This window comes from Artibeus jamaicensis, unplaced genomic scaffold (assembly GCF_021234435.1).
Source record: "Artibeus jamaicensis isolate MK-2021 breed Jamaican fruit bat unplaced genomic scaffold, CSHL_Jam_final contig_548, whole genome shotgun sequence".
In the NCBI taxonomy this organism is placed as follows: domain Eukaryota; kingdom Metazoa; phylum Chordata; class Mammalia; order Chiroptera; family Phyllostomidae; genus Artibeus; species Artibeus jamaicensis.
Genome location: NW_026521883.1, coordinates 1473072 through 1489619, shown reverse-complemented (window position 1 = coordinate 1489619; position 16548 = coordinate 1473072). Strand labels below are relative to the sequence as shown.

The window sequence follows — 16548 nt, the reverse complement described above, 5'->3', positions numbered from 1 at the left end:
AGAGGGCCGAAATTCTTTCTGGGACCCTCTGTTAGTTTATTTGTAAACTGTAGGTCAAAAAGTAATATTATGTATAAAATCCAGACTGGACAATTGCTTGTTTCATGCAGAGAGAGAGCTTTGAAGGAAATCAGCTGACTTCCTGACTTGCTGAATGAAGTGTGAGTTTTAGTTTCTGTCCTGTTAGGAAATGACATGTGAATAGAATACTTGTATAAGCAGGCCTTTATTTTTGTCAATGGCTGGAAACTTGTAAAAAAGAGAAGAGGCTTCTGTTTCTTGTAGCATCTCAAGATTTGTTTCTGTGAAACAAAGGCAGAAATGGGTGTTTCTGAATCCTTTGGTGGTCCCGATCCTGAAATTCCATTTCTTCTGTCTTTCTACCCGGAGTTGTTAGGTTGTCATAGCAGCGTGACTCCTCCCCCACAACTCTGTAAGATTAACTGGATACAGATATAGCAGCAAGTGAGGCCAAGATTAAAATCCAAATTTAGGGTGCTGATCACAGAAAGGGGGAGGTCTGAGGCCGAGGACTGCACTGTCCCTCCGTGGGCTGCATGTGAGTTGGTGGGCGTTTTGCCCTGATGGTTTTGGTGGCACTGCTCTGGGATCTGGTCAGCTATCAGGAGACTGACTGCCACATGGCAGATGGGACTGCACCCAGGAGGTGGTTGGATAACTGCATGGATGAAGAATATTTAGTGTGGCAGTGAAACCCTATATCAGAGGAAATGGCCAGTGCTCTGAAGCCAAGCAGGAGAAAGACATTAAGTAGGCCCTGCATAAAGGAAGGCTCTCTGTCCCCAAGAATGCTACATTCTTGGGCAGTCTTTGGAACCTTGTAAATGGTGATGATAACACAATTGCTTGTGTTGATCGAGCACTTACTATATGCTAAGCACTTTGTAACTCATAACAAAAATTTAATTCTCCTCCTTTGAGCTAGGTGTCATTATTTGAAAATAAGGAAACTGAGGCAAGGAAAAGTTAATGAACTCCCCAAGGTTATGTAGTTTGTAAATAGTTGACTGGGATTTGACCTTTACAGTGTGGCTCCTTAAATTCAGGTTCTTAATTCTCACAATATTGCCTCTAAAAGATATTTACTTTTTCCTCTTGTGGGCTCATTAGTATGGTGTTCAACAAACCGTAAGTGAAGTTTTTTAAAATATGAATATTGCTATTGGTTGAATTGCATCTCCTCAAATATGTTGAAGTCCTCACCACTGGAGGCTGTGAATGTGACCTTGTTTGGAAATAGGGTCTTTGCGAATGTAATCACGTTGAGAAGAGGTCATGAAGGTGGGCCCTAATCTAATAGGACCAGTGTCCTTGTAAGAAAAAGAAAATGCCAAGCGAAGGGAGACACACAGGGAGAAAACATGTGATGGCAGAGACACAGACCTCCAAGAAATGCCACATGAGGATTGGTGGCCACCACTGGAAGCCAGGGAGGATTCCGCCCAGAGTCTCGGGGGACTGTGGCCCCACTGGCACCCTGATTTCTGGCCTCCAGTCTCCAGAACTGGGAGAGTATAAATGTTTAATGTTTAAACCACTCAGACTTTGGTGCTTTGGTACAGCTGCTGTTAGAAGCAAATACACATATGTTCTTATTGTACCAGGTTCAGTCAATACAGAGGCACATGGTGCGGTACATGAATGTCCTCGTTCTGTTTCATCTCCCCTTTCCCATCTTACTGGTAACTGCTAATGACAATTTGTCTTCTTAGAGCTGCCTTTAAAAACAAATACAAATATGTTCTTATTGTACCAGGCTCAGTCAATACAGAGGTACACGGTGCGGTACATGAATGTCCGCATTCTGCTGTATCTCTCCTTTCCCATCTTAATGGTAATTGCTAATGACAATTTGTCTCCTTTCTATGCATATATATTTACATTACTTCTTGCATAATGGGCCTATATTATTACTTACATTTTGTTGCAACTTTTTTTAAAGCTTACTCATGTACCTTGGAGATCTCTAAGTCTTTAGCTGTATTTTTAAATTGTAAAATACATGTAGCATGAATTTACCATCTTAACCATTTTTAAGTTTATAGCTCATAAACTTAAAAATAGTATTTCAATAGTATTAAGTATATTCATATTGTTGTGTAATCATAACCAACATCTATCTGCAGAACTTTTTATCTTATAAAACTGAAAGTTATTAGTAACTTCCCAAACTCCCATTCTCCCCTCCCCTAGCTCTTGGCAACTACCATTTTGATTTCTGTCTCTATGAATTTAACTCCTCGAGGTACCTTGTATAAGTGGAATCATATAGCATTTTTCCCGTGTGTGGTGTATTTCACTTAGCATGTCCTCAAGGTTTATTATCTATGTTGTAGCATGTGTCAGCATTTCTTTCTTTTTTAAGGCTGAATAATATCCCATTGTATGTATGTACTACATTTTGTTTATTTATTCATCTGTCAATGAACCCTTGGGTTGTCCAAGTGACAAGTATATATGTCCAAACATATATATTTCCTACTTTTGGCTGTTATGAATAATACTGCTATAACCATGGGTGTACAAATATCCCTTCAAAGTCTTGCTTTCAGTTCTTTTGGGTATATACCCATTGGTGGAATTGCTAGATTATGTGGTAATTCTATTTTTAATTCTTTGAGAACTTGCCATAGTGCTTTCCGTAGCAGCTACATCATTTTACATTTCCACCAGCAGTCTACAAGGGTTCCTTTATCTCCACATCCTTCCTGTCTTAATGGATGTGTGATGATACCTCATTGCAGTGTTGGTTTACATTTCCCTAATGATGAATGATGTGGAGAACATTTTCGAGTGCTTATTAGCCATTTGCATGTCTTCTTTGGAGAAATGTCTATTCAAGTCCTTTGCCCATTTTTTGTAATTGTTTGTATTTTTGTTGTTGTTGTCATTGAATTGTAGTAGTTTTTTATATATTCTGGATGTCAAATCTGCATTAGGTATATGTGTAACTCTTTAGCTTTTAGGTTGTTGCCTCTCTATCCACTAGCTGAGGATATACTCATACATGCTCATGAATGGGCTTTGTGTGTTCATGGGGGTGGGATGAAAATTGTATTCCCATCTCAGGCTTCTAGCAATGATGGTACTAAGCAAGGGGCATTTCACTCTGGCAAGTATTCAAACAGAGGAAGCAGTATGTATTAGTCAGGATCCTCCAGAAACAAACACATACACACAAAATATCATTATATAATATTTATTATAAAGAACCAGTTCACATGATAATGGAGGTTGACAAGTCCCATGATCTGCAGATGAGTCGACAAGTTTGAGATCCAAGAGAGCCTTAATGATATAGTTCTAGTCCAAGGCTAAAGGCCTAAGAACAGGAAGACCTTATATTTTAGGTTAGTTTTATTTTGTTTTAAATATATTTTATTGATTATGCTATTACAGTCATAGCATTTCCCCCCTTCATTCCCCTCCACCCTGCACACCCTTTCCCACCCACATTCTCCCCACTTTAGTTCATGTCCATGTGTCATAAGTTCTTTAGCTTCTACATTTCCCATACTATTCTTGCCCTCCCCCCTGTCTATTTTCTACCTACCATCTATGCTACTTAGTTTCTGTACCTTTTCCCCCCTCTCTCCTCCTCCCACTCCCCTGTTGCTAACCCTCCATGTGATCTCCATTTCTATGGTTCTGCTCCTGTTCTAGTTCTTTGCTTAGTTTTTTTCTGTTTTTGTTTTAGGTGTGGTTGTTAATAATTGTGAGTTTGCTGTCATTTTACTATGCATGTTTTTTACCTTCTTTTTCTTAGATAAGTCACTTTAACATTTCATAAAATGAGGGCTTGGTGTTGATGAACTCCTTTAACTTGACCTTATCTGAGAAGCACTTTATCTGTCCTTCCATTCTAAATGAAAGTTTTGCTGGATAGAGCAATCTTGAATGTAGGTCCTTGCCTTTCATGACTTCCAATACTTCTTTCCAGCCCCTTCTTCCCTGCAAGGTCTCTTTTGAGATATTGGCTGACAGTCTGATGGGAACTCCTTTATAGGTTACTGTCTCCTTAACTCTTACTGCTTTTAGGAGTCTCTCCTTATTTTTAATCTTGTGATTATGATGTGCCTTAGTGTGTTCCTTCTTGGGTCCAACTTCTTTGGGACTCTTTGAGCTTCCTGGACTTCCTGGAAGTCTATTTCTTTTGCCAGATTGGAGAAGTTCTCCATTATTTGTTCAAATAACTTTTCCACTTGTTGCTCTTCCTCTTCCTCTTCCTCTTCTGGTACCTCTATAATTCGGATGTTGAAACATTTAAAGATGTCCTGGAGGTTCCTAAGTCTCTCCTCATTTTTTTGAATTCTTGTTTCTTCATTGTTTTCTGTTTTGTTGTTTCTTTCTTCCTTCTGGTCCATTCCATTGATTTCAGTCCCAGTTTTCTTCCCATCACTATTGGGAACCTATGCATTTTTCTTCATTTAACTTAGCGTAGCCTTTATTTTTTATCTAATTGGCAACCAAATTCAACCAATTCTGTGAGCATCCTGATCACCAGTGCTTTGAACTGTGCATCTGAAAGGTTGGCTATCTCTTGGTCGCTTAGTTGTATTTGCTGTGGAACTTTGATCTGTTCTTCCCTTTGGACCATTTTTTTGTCTTGTTGCACCTGTTAGGTATGAGGGGCAGAGCCTTAGGTGTTCACCAGGGTAGGGCAACCCAGTGGCTGGGTCCTGACACTGTATGGGTCCTGACACTGTATGTGGGGGCGGGATCCAAGAGGGAATGATGGCTCTGCTCTCTATTGGATCTCAGTCCCCTCCACCGCTTCCCCCAAGCAAAGTGGTCCCTTCTGGTGCTGATTCCCATGTGTTGATTCCCATGTGGGTGGACTTGTGTACATTCTAGGACCCTGTGGGTCTCTCCAACAAACTCTCCTGTGAGGCTGGCTGGGAGTCTCTACTGGTGCCGCAATCCCCCACAGGTGTTTTGTGTTTGTGTGTTTAATATTTTATTTATTTATTTTTAGAGAGAGGGGAAGGGAAAGAGGAAGAGTGGGAGAGAAACATCAATGTATGGTTGCTTCTCATGTGTCCCCTACTGGGGACCTGGCCTGTAACCCAGGCATGTACCCTGACTGGGAGTCGAACCAGCAACCCTTTGCTTCACAAGCCCGTGCTCAATCCACTGAGCTACACCAGCCAGGGTCCCCACAGGTATTTTTAATTGGTGTTTTGAGGCTTTATTTCCTGGCGCCGGGCCCCTGGGTCGTGCACCCTGTCTTACTCCCCAGTTTTGCCTGGTTTATCTGTGCACAAATGTGGGACTGCCTTGTCAGCCAGCTGCCTTGTACATAGTGCCTCACTTCACAGTCACTGCCTCACTGGGTCTGCCTGTTGCCACCCCATGCCCAGGGTCCGCCAGCTGCCGCCTGCACACCCGGGACCACCCGCCGCTGTCTTGCCTGCCCAGGGTGCCTTGCACACCTGCTGCCACCACTTTTTATGTCGCAATCCCTCTCTCCCTGGCCGCCCAACTCTGCCCTTCCTACTGGTCTGGATGAATGTGTCTATCTTTTAACTCCTTGGTTGTCCAACTTCCACACAGTTCAATTTTCTGTCAGTTCTGTTTGTTGTTTTGTTTCTAAATTGTTGTTGTCCTTATTTTGGTTGTGTGAAGAGGCACAGTGTGTCTACCTATGCCTCCATCTTGGCCAGAAGTCCTTATGTTTTAGTTTGAGCCAGAAGACGAAAAAAAAAGCTAATATCCCAACTTGAAAGCAGCCAGGCAGGAGGAATTCTCCACTGATTAGGGAAGGTCAGCCTTTTTGTTCTTCTATCCAGGCCTTTAACTGACTGGATGAGGCCCACCCACATCAGGAAGAGCAATCTGCTTTACTCAGTCAATTGATTTAAATGTCAGTCTCCTCCAGAAACGCCCTCAGAGACCACTCAGTATAATGTCTGATCAATTAACTATATCACAGCACTAATAAATGATCTTCTCCTCCCCTGCCTTGTTCATTAAAAATGTTTGAAAATGAAAAACAGTCTCATGGTCATAATTTTGCTATAGGTTTTATGGTTTGGGCCTCTTACTGAGTTGATTCCTTTGTGTGTAAAGCCCTAACTGGACGGGCCATTTGTGAAGGACTCCTGGAAGCTGTTTCTAAGGCTGGTGTTCTCTTTAACATTTTGCAGCATCAAAAACGTAGAAGGAGTTTTCCCTTTACTGAAACAACAATACTTTTTATGACCTAAAATTGCTTAATGACTGAAGTTTTGTAGATGCGTGTATGGCTTTTTAAAATTGTTCCTGCTTTTAAAAGTTTGAGCTATTATTTTCTCTTTCTTTCATAACCTCGTCACTTGCTCATTGTCAGCATTTTCTCAACCCATGTGAGCCCCCAGGGAAATCCCATGGAACTAGGACTTTGTGAGTATTGCTTATTTAGAATCTCTATGTTGAGGGTTAATAGTATGGTAGATTCTTTGAGTCTCTCAATATATTTCCTACTAAGAAAGTTATTTGTTGATCTAAAAGCATTAAAAACTGCATTTTTGGAAAGAAGGTTTTGACTCTGATTACCTAAGCCCTGAACTCTTGGGCACTAATTGTCTGTGATTCATTTATTCAAAGTTATTTACATGAGGTGGTATGCTAAATGTTGGGGCTCTGGCACTGAACAGTAGGTGCACAGTTCCTGCCTTCATGGAGCTTACATTCTAATGGGGTCTAGTGAGCTAGTACAATATACCTAGTACAAGAAACATTCACTGTCCCTCCCCCACCCCACTGCAAAGAAAAATCAAGTGATTTTAGATCATAAGATAACCATGAATTAATAAATAAATCATTTAATAGTAGATATATAAAGAAAATATGACAGGTGATATTATAAAGAGTGACTTGAGTGTACTATTTTTTTTTCTTTTGGAAAAATATCAACATAGTGATCTGTTTTTAATTGCTTGGTTCTTTGATTAGGCAGCATGCATATGTTTCTGCATATACAAAAAAATAAAAAAGAAAGTGTAGTGAAATGTAAGTCTTCTCCCACCCCTCCCCCTAGCCACCTAGTTTTCCTTTCTAGAGTATCCACTGTGTCTTACATATTTTTTCCATGGCTTCTTATTAGTCGTTGTATAGATATATGCAAACATATATATTTGCATTCTTCAAAAGGAAAAAAAAAACCTCCAAGAGGTTAAACTCTATCCGCTATTCTACGCTTTTTTTACTAAACAGCATGTCTTGGAGATCAGTCCATATCAGTACGTACATAACACCTCATTCCTTTGGATGCTGCACTGTAGGCGTATTTCACCATGGGAGTGTGTGGGGGGAGGCATTGTTGATAGAAACTAAAAATCCCTGCTTTACCACTTACTAGCTATGCATCTTGGGTTAGTTAACTAAGCTCTCTATGCCTTAGATCTCTCCCTTATGTAAGGCTCATGGAGGTATACCTCATTTTATTTTATTGAGTTTTGCAGATATTTTTCATTAGCATCGAGGCAGGACCCTCCGAGCAAAAGGGTTATGATTTGCTGAAGGCTCAGATGATGGTTAGCAGGGGGGTTTTTTTTGTTTTGTTTTGTTTTTTTAGCAAAAAAGCACTTTTAAGTTAAGCTATGCACATTGTTTTTTTTAGATGTCAGGTTACTGAATACTTAATAAACTATACTATTGTTTGTTACTAAAAAAATTCACATGACCCATTTTATTGTGATTTTCACTTTATTGTGGTGGTCTGGAATGGAACCCACAATATCTCCAAGGTATACCTGTAACAATATTTAGCTCATAAAGTTGTTAGGTACCAATGCACATGGTCTGTCAAGGAGCTCCTACTGATGACATTTAGGTTGTTGTCAGCATTTTGCTATCAGAAGCAACACAACAATAAATAATTCTGTTATATATATCATTTCACATATGTACAAGTTTATATTTAGAATGAATTCTTAGAAATAGAATTGCAGGGTCAAATGGCTACACAGGTTGATGGATATTGCCAACTGGGCATCTGAAGAGGTTGTGCTAATTCAGAGTCCTAATTAGAGGGTATAAAGGTTGGGTATGTGGAGTAGAGACAGGGGTTAGATTGGGTGATCAAGGAAGGTCACTCTATAGGCATGACTTTGAAATTTAATCCCAGGTGATGAGATACAGTCAGCCAGAAAGATCTGGGGTCACAACAACTGGGCCAAAGTACAGGCAGAATTGGCCCTGAAAGCAGACCAGTGTGGCCGAGGGCTGGCAAGTGATAGTGGGATGCCTGGTTCTGAGTTGGACAGGAAGGCAGAATTCCCATAGACTCTACTTAGGAGTGTGTTCTAAGCAATGGAAGCCATTAGAGGGTCTAAAGATTGGTTTTATAAGATCACACTGGTAGTAGGTTAGAGAGTAAACAGTCAGGGGCAAGTGGAAGGAGGCAGAGAGATTAGTTAGGAGCTACTGCACTGACCCTTGTAAGAGAGAGAGAGAGAGAGGTACCTGGGTGCCTGGAGTGGTAATCAAAATTGAGGAGGTGGATCCTGCTAATGGTGAGGTCAGGGAGGACAAAAGACAGGAAGAGGGAGGACTCAAGGATAGTAGAGTTCTCTGGGTTTTGTCACTCACTAGAAATGTGACCTTGGGCAATAAACTCAACTCTCTGTGCTTTGTTATCCTTTATAAAATGAGAAGAGTAATCTTACTATTCTCATATGGTGGTTATGCATGATTTAATATGTGTAAAATGCTTTTAGTTTGGAAGATGTCAAATTTGAAATGTTTAGTATACCTCCAAGTTCAACGTTGAATAAGCAGTTGGATGTACAAATCTAGAATTCAAGGGAGTGATCAAGGGTGGGGATATACATTTGGGAGTTATTTGCTTTAAATTGACCACCTATACCGCATGGGACTGCATGAGATCACCATGGAGGTAGACAGAGAAGAAACAAGAACTAAGAACTGAGTTATTCAGCAGCAAGAGTCCAGGAGACGTCTAGCAAAAGCAGATGAATAGGAGCCACCAGTGAGGTTGGCTGAAAGCCAGGAGAGTGTGGAGCCCTTGGAGCCAAGTGAAGAGGACTGACTCAAGGAGCATCAGGAGGAGAAAATAATAAACAGTGTCCAAAGCTGCTGATAGGTCAGTTAAGAGTCTTCCCTCCTCTCACATGGAAAAGAGATGTAGCGCTCATCACTGGGCGTCAGCAAGGAGGAGTAGTGGAAAGAGGTCAGGTGGATGCAGAGTTGTCAAAAGCATCCTGAGAAGACAAGCATCTTCCTCCGTCAGTTCTGGCTTCTCTAGAGGGAGAGAAATGAGCAGGGCAGAAGGTGGCCTTGTATGTGGCCCAGTGATATACTTCTTGACACTTTTTTGACACTGGTTATGTTTGATTGGTTCAAATGGCCTTTTAGGATTCTCAACAAATGAACTTTCTTTCCCTTTTATTTTATGCACCACTCAGGATCTCTTGAATTTTTGAAATCTTTATTAAGAATTCCTCATGCATCTACAAACAATGCCTGGACTCCAGAGCCTCTTGGTGACACATTGCTTTTATGCTTAAGGAAAGTCTCGGGCAACAAAACTGGTCAGTTATTGCACCGAGACCCAACCTTGGTAGCTTTTTGCCAAATGGTCACCATCCATACACCCTTACTTCCTGGCAGTGATATAAATCCCCAGGACTATTTTTGCTAGAAGGAGATTATGGCACAACATATGGAGTCTTCACTGTCTAGGAGCAGAAGAAAAGTCTTGTCTTTGCTTAAGCAAGCCACTTGGTGAATGCCTCAGGCTTAGGGCAGCTGTGAGTCACTGTGATTCATGGGGAGTGTACCAGAGAGCTGCAGCTGGTCCTAGGAGCGTTCTAACCTGATGTTTCCCATAACACTGTGTGTGGAATTCGCCCCATTTGTCAAGCTGAGTTGGCTCTGATGATCCTATACAAATCTCTGTGTACATTAATATTTTACCTCGAACCAAGGGAATAGAATTCTAAAATATTGGCATTTTTGAGGGTGAATATTTAGTGATGGATACTATAAACTTGTAGTATTATAGATATTCTCTGTCTTAACCAGAATAAATGTGAAAGAAAAAGAGGAGTTATAATAAATTACCAACAAGGCTTTTTGTTAAATTCCCTGATTATAAAGCATATTCATTTATTAAGTCCTTATTAAAAGCAGATTCATCCATAAGTAAAACCATTTCCATTACTATTCTTTGAGCAACAAGAGAGGTTTCTCTTCCTAGAGAAATGAAGCCAGTCACTTGTTGTATTGTTTCAGGAGGGGTTGTACTCTGAGTTATAATACAGTACCAAAATTAATTGCTACTGTCATGGAAAGTATTTATAATAATTCCTAGCCAGACTAGGAATTGGAAAGTTTAGTTTTATTATCTGAATCTAGTGTCTCCTAATGTTCTAGGAGCATAAACATGTGGCAGTTCTATTTTAAATGCTGTTGTTGAAAAAACATCCTTCTCTAAACTGAATAAGGTCAATTTAGCCTTTTGGCACTTATTTTTTAAAACCAGACCAAGTTTAGGTTTATTAACCTTAGGGCACAGAATCCCATTTGTCTCTCAATTAGTTGAGTATGGTAGGCAGGCTAGAGGGAGGGGGCGTGGTTTAGCAGATCTGTGGACCATGCCACTTGGTACTTACTGACTTCAGCAAGTCAATCTCTCCAAGCCTCTGATTCTTCATCTCTGTTATCAGGGAAAAAAACATGCATCACAGAGTTATTGTGAAAATTAAATTAGATAATATATTTTAAATGTAAAGTTCTTACTTAGCACAAGGTTGTGTGGAGGCATGGAATAAGTGGCAGCTGTTATTGTTGTTATTGCTGCTGTGAGCTCCTCCAGACAGCAGTCTTGAGGATATAAGAAAAGAAACATGGCTCCCTGGCTGGGTGGCTCAGTTAGTTGGAGCATCATCCCATACACTAAAGATTGTGGGTTCGATCCCCAGTCGGGGCACATATGGGAGGCAACTGATAGATGTTTCTCTCTCTCTCTCTCTCTCTCTCTCTCTCTCTCTCTCTCTGTCTCTCTCGAAAATCCAATAAACATATCCTCAGGCGAGGATTCAAAAAGAGAAAAGAAACATGGTGGTTGAGCCTCAGTGAGTATTCTTAGCATCTTTACTTCTCACTTACATGTTGCATCCTTGTCTAAAACACCTTGCCCTCATCTGCCCCTGCCTTCTATTTCAGCTGAGGCACCAGGGTTGGGGGTGAGGGGATAGAGGAGGAGTTAGGGGGCAGCCAGATCCACCAGTGGGGAGCACGCCTCACGGCCACCACCAGTTGGCCACATGAAGCAGGGCAGCTGTGGTGGCCATCAAGGTGGGGTCTGTGGGCCCCTTCCCTTCAGGGCTCCTCTCATGCCCAGTGTGCCTCAGCACTACTATGCTGACCTGCTTCCTCATGTTCAAGGGCTTCTTAGGTTGTTCTGCCTTTGTGTTGGGGTTTCAGACAGGCCACTCATACCACACTGCTTCCCTTTGCTCTGGATGCTAGTGGTGCCTGCTACTTGCTTAGATGCTTTGAAGGTCAAGTTAGTTGGTGCTGAATGAAACACTCACACATACACACACTTCTGTACTACCAGTTACCAGGTAGTTCTGACACGTATGGCTCATTGGTGAGGATATAAAGAAGTCTAACATTCTGCTATTGACAAACTGTTTTCTTTCAAAATGCCAAATCCTTGCAATTCTGTTTATTTTCAATAGGATCCGTTTGGCCAGAAATGTCTGTATGAATTGGCCAGTTAAAGCAAAATATTTGTGTTTAATAAAAAAAATAACTTTGGTATTCTGTTTTTCATGTGCCTTCAAATCACCATATGCAAACCTGTGACCCAAATAAGTCAAGGAATAGAGTGACTTCTGTCGGCCTTTCCCCCAGTTAAACAAAACAAATGTGACCACTGTCTTTGCTTTTAACACAGAATGTTTTCTCACTCCCTCTCGTCTGGTTCTCAGTGCCTCTCTCTGCACCTCTCTGCCTCGTGCTGTGTTTTCTGTCTCTCTTTTTCATAACACTACCTGGCAGTGTTGGTGCCCTGGGATTCCTGTGTTTTTCTTTGGTTTCGTAAATTTCTGTCATGACCATAAAGATCTGTGGCTTTAAGATCTGTAATCTCTGAAATCTCTTATCGAGAGGTCCCCATGGACACAGAATCAATTATTTATTGATTTAGAAGAAGAAAAATACAGAGTGGCAAAGACATTGTCAAGTTTTATGTATCTCATTTCAGGGGATCGCCTCTAAAACAAGCCTCTTCTGGGACTCACCACCAAGGAAACCTGTTCTCTGTGGAAGAGGCTCCTTTTTTGAATTTATACTATTCTGGGTGGTCGTTTAATTGTGAAGAAGCTGGCAGTTTTGTTTGCAGACTTTCTGGTTTTCATTAGCAGTCTGGTGGTGACAGCTAGCTTTAGCTGTTTCCTCCTGCCGTTGCTCACAGGAATGGTGCCGAATACCCAGAGGTGGCACGAGGCTTTGGGGACGGCAGCAGCCACCTCAGCATGCCCTCGCCCCAGCCCTCCATGCCACAGCGGCAGGTCATGCCTCTGAGAACGAGAACACTGCTGATTAGTGTGCCTGGCGTACTGGGCAGGCTGTGAGGAAAATGCCATGGGATGAGCTCTGCTGACTTCCCAACAGTCACATTCTCCTCGCTTCCTACTGGCCATCCCCGTACACACAGGCTGTGTTTTGTCTTTTATATTGTCCTTTCGGGCTGTCCCACTAGGATTCTTGCAGGTTTCTTCTCAGTGTCAATAACTTCACGCCACCCCGGCTCTTGAGTTTCACCCCTTTTGGCCTCACCCTTTTAGTCCAGCTGAATAAAAGCTTGGCTGTTACTCCTAGTGCTTTTATCCTCCTCCTCTACAGTTGATTGAAAAGTAAGCATTTGCAGAGAGTTGTACTTAATGATGAATGAAGCTCTCTGGGCCTTAGTTTGATTTCTTTCCTGTAAAATGGGGATAGTAGTATTATTTACCTCATAGGGTTATTGTCAGGTTGAATAAGATAAAGCATACAAAGTGCTCAGAATAGTGCCAGGTATATAGTCATCACTCAATAAACACCTCATCATCATCTCCTTCATCACCAGCACTGTAGGAATAAATACACCGGGTCCTCCAGCAGGGACCACTTGTACTTTTGATGCTGTGATTAGGTGTTAGATTCTACAGATCACAACCGAAGTCTCTTCTAAACTCATTTCCTGAGGTGCCAATTGCCCTTTCTATCCTACATTCTGGGTTTTCAAGAAATAGTCTTCTTGTCCCTCCTTTTCTGCACCATTACACCACATTCCTTCCTTTACTGCATTAGAATTGACAAAGCGGAATTACACATGTCATTGCATTTAATTTCCATAACAGCGCGATGAGACAGGGGCACTATGCTCTCTGTTATACAGGTGGCAGCTTTTCAGATCGAAGAGAGTATTTGTGGCTTAAGATAAGCAGCCAATAGGAGGCAGACCCGAGTCAAACCCACATCTTCTGACTCCAAGTCCAGCGTAGCTTCCCTGTGGAGCCATTTTTTGTATGTGGAACAGCAACAACATTTAATTTTCTATCTAGGCTATTGTTAAGAAGTCAGTACATTTGAAGTTCTTGGAAGGTAGACAGTAAGTCCTAAGTCTCTCTCTAAGGTGCCTCTATCTCATCTTCTCCCAGCACTGTGGCTTGATCGTATTTACCAGGTTTCTTTTCTGGCATTCATTGAGGGGAGAGGACTAAGGACATGATAACACAGACATAGCCTTGTCCCAGCTGGAAAAGTAGTCCTGAGGGAGTACAACACAAGGGGACTCGGATATACCTGGGGAACTGGCAGTGGATAGAGGGGACGTAAAAGCAAGAGCTAATTTTGCAAACCTGACATAAACTGCTGCCTGCAAATTGGTCTGGCACTGGCTGTCTATAGAAGGATCCTTTTGAATCCATCTGGCCCTGACTCTGGACTCAAATCCAGGTAATCTTTGCTGTATTACCTGGGTAGAGTAGCAGTGGGCATCAGATTTGTTCATTCATTCATTCATTCATTCATTCATTTACCTATTCAGCAGACACTGGATACCACTGTGGACCTGATGTTGTGTTAGTCACTGAAGTAACAGGGAGGAAGGCTCCTGTTCTGTGGTTGATTCCAGCTTCCTGGTTTCTGACTGGGGGATGCGGGAAGAGGGAGAGAGATGGGCAGCAGCGGGAGAGTCAGATGAAGAGAAAAGCATTGTGAATCAAAGGGAAGCAAGTCTGCTTTAGCCAGACCTACAACTCCTGCATGGTGTCATGAGCCTATGAGCATAACAAATATTAGTAGATGCATTGCACAGTGTCACCGGCCTGCGGGAACCTCTGAATGAGGGAGAACCCAGCAGGGAGTCCCACACACAGGTGGCTGGAAGGCCCCAGACTGTAAAGGAAAATAGCTCCTTTCTTCCAAGGTCTCAAGGTGATTAATTGACTCAACTGCATCTTTAGTTTCATTAATATCTAAATAGGAAGGTAGATGCTTAGTAAGAATCAAGCATTGAATCAGCAAGGAACTTGGTAAAAAATTATTAGGACAATAGACAGTAGAAGAGGAGTTAGAGCCCTGCTCCAAAAACTCCATCCCTTAAAGATGTGGTATATATAAATGTGTTTCTGCCATAAGAAAGGAAATCCTGCCGTTTGCGACAACATAGATGGAACTTGCAGGCCTTATACTATGTGAAATAAGTCAGAGAAAGACATACACTCTATTATCTCACTTGTAGGTGGGACCTAAAAAAACCCCTGAGCACATAGACACAGAGAAGAGATTGGGGGTTGCCAGAGTGGGGGGTGAGGAAAATAGGTGAAATGAGTGAAGGTGATCAAAAGGTATAAACTTCGTTATAAGATAAATAAGTTTTCATTATAGATTTAATGGGGATGTAATATATATGCCACAGTGACTTAGTTAACCATATCATACTGTGTGTTGGAAAGAGGCTAAGAGAATAGATCTTAAAAGTTCTCAAAACAAGAAAAAAATTGTATGTGGTGGTCACGGATGTTCACTGAATTTATTGTGGCGATCACAGTATATACATATATCAAATCGTGCTGTACACCTAAAACTAATTACATGTTGTATGTCCATTATATCTCAATTTTTTTTAAAAAAGAACCCCATTTCCTGTTCTTCTCCCTTTACTTCTGCTCCCCCTCAGCAGATCTAAAAAAGAAGAACTATAGGAGAGGGGGAAAAAACAATATATTCTTTAGAATTGTTTGCCCTAATTGTGAAACTCACTGAGTAAGCTCATTGTTGGTCTGCCTCCATGCAAATGAATTGACCGTGAACCTTCTCAGTCCCGTTGTTGGTAACAGCAAGTGCAGGCCTCATGCTTTTGATTGTTTGGTTTCAAAATCCAAAGCTGTTCTTTTGACTTTGTCACTAAACCAGCCCAATGGCTGCCCTTTTTTGGAAGTACCAGCCTTGAGCTGGGAAGTCTCCTAGGCCCAAAGCTGTACAGCATGAGCTCTCGATAGATTGCTGTTATCATTTCCAGTAAGCATTTGAAAATATCCTCCAAACGCCTTGACAATGGGCTTGATCATTTAATTTCCATTTAAGCCGGTATGCAGGGGTTGGTATGCTGCTTGAAGCTTTGTGGTGTCATAAGACACTCTGGAAATATGTGTGGGGAAGTATTTCAGGTATGTTTAAGTTGTCAGTTATTGCTTATTCTGTTGTGCCTTCAAAGAATGTTTTTGTGTAGGAGGTCACAGGGATCTGACTGACTTCTTTCCCCTTCACTGAAGAGAATAGTGGAAAACTACCTTCTTCAGACTGAAAAAGAAATTTGTCACAGGTTTTGGGTTTTGTTTGTGTTTTGTTTTCTTTTGTTTTGTTTTTGCACTTTTGGCTTAGAGCAGAGAGGCCTCTCCACTGGTGGAGAGGAGAAAAGAGGGCCTCGTGGAGGGGCAGGCCTGGGGAAGGGCCTTGCCCGGGGCTGGGAAGGCAGCCAGGCCTGGGGGAACCACGAGAAGGAGTCCTCATGGTGGGCCGCTAAGCTGGGGAAAGAGTCGAAGGTCATTTGGGTGATTGGAGATTTGAGAACAAACACTACCCTCCATGATTCAGGGTAAGCTAAAAAACAAAGTATATCTTTTGTTTAGGAAACTTGGCCATTCCACAGTGCTTTTACACACATTTATGTCATAGCTTTTTGGCCCTTACTGCTGGGGGGAGTGAGGGAGGCAAGGAGGTGTGCCTTTTCTAAGGTTACTCACTTGTGGTACGTGCAGATCTTCTCAAAGATGAGCACTTATAGTCACATTTCGTGGCGGAGACCATGTTTATAGTAGATTAAAAGCAGCCAGGAATGAGTGAGTGAGGTTTTGAATTGTATCTAGGTTTTAATTTAAATTTTGATTAATAATAGCTAACTTTTATTGACCACTTACTATGTATTAAAAGCATTTGGCTATGTACTTGACACATTATTTCGTTTAACCCTCACAGTTCCATTAAGTGGATAGGTATTGCTTTTAATTGCGGTCTTACAGATGAGAA

The 16548-nt window shown here is 41.6% G+C and overlaps 1 protein-coding gene across 2 annotated transcripts in view; it reads left to right on the top strand.

The window, feature by feature from the left end:
* Positions 1–16548, top strand: part of SAMD4A (sterile alpha motif domain containing 4A) — a 202496-nt gene that overhangs the window by 55915 nt on the left and 130033 nt on the right. The gene's annotated exons all lie outside the window — the stretch shown is intronic.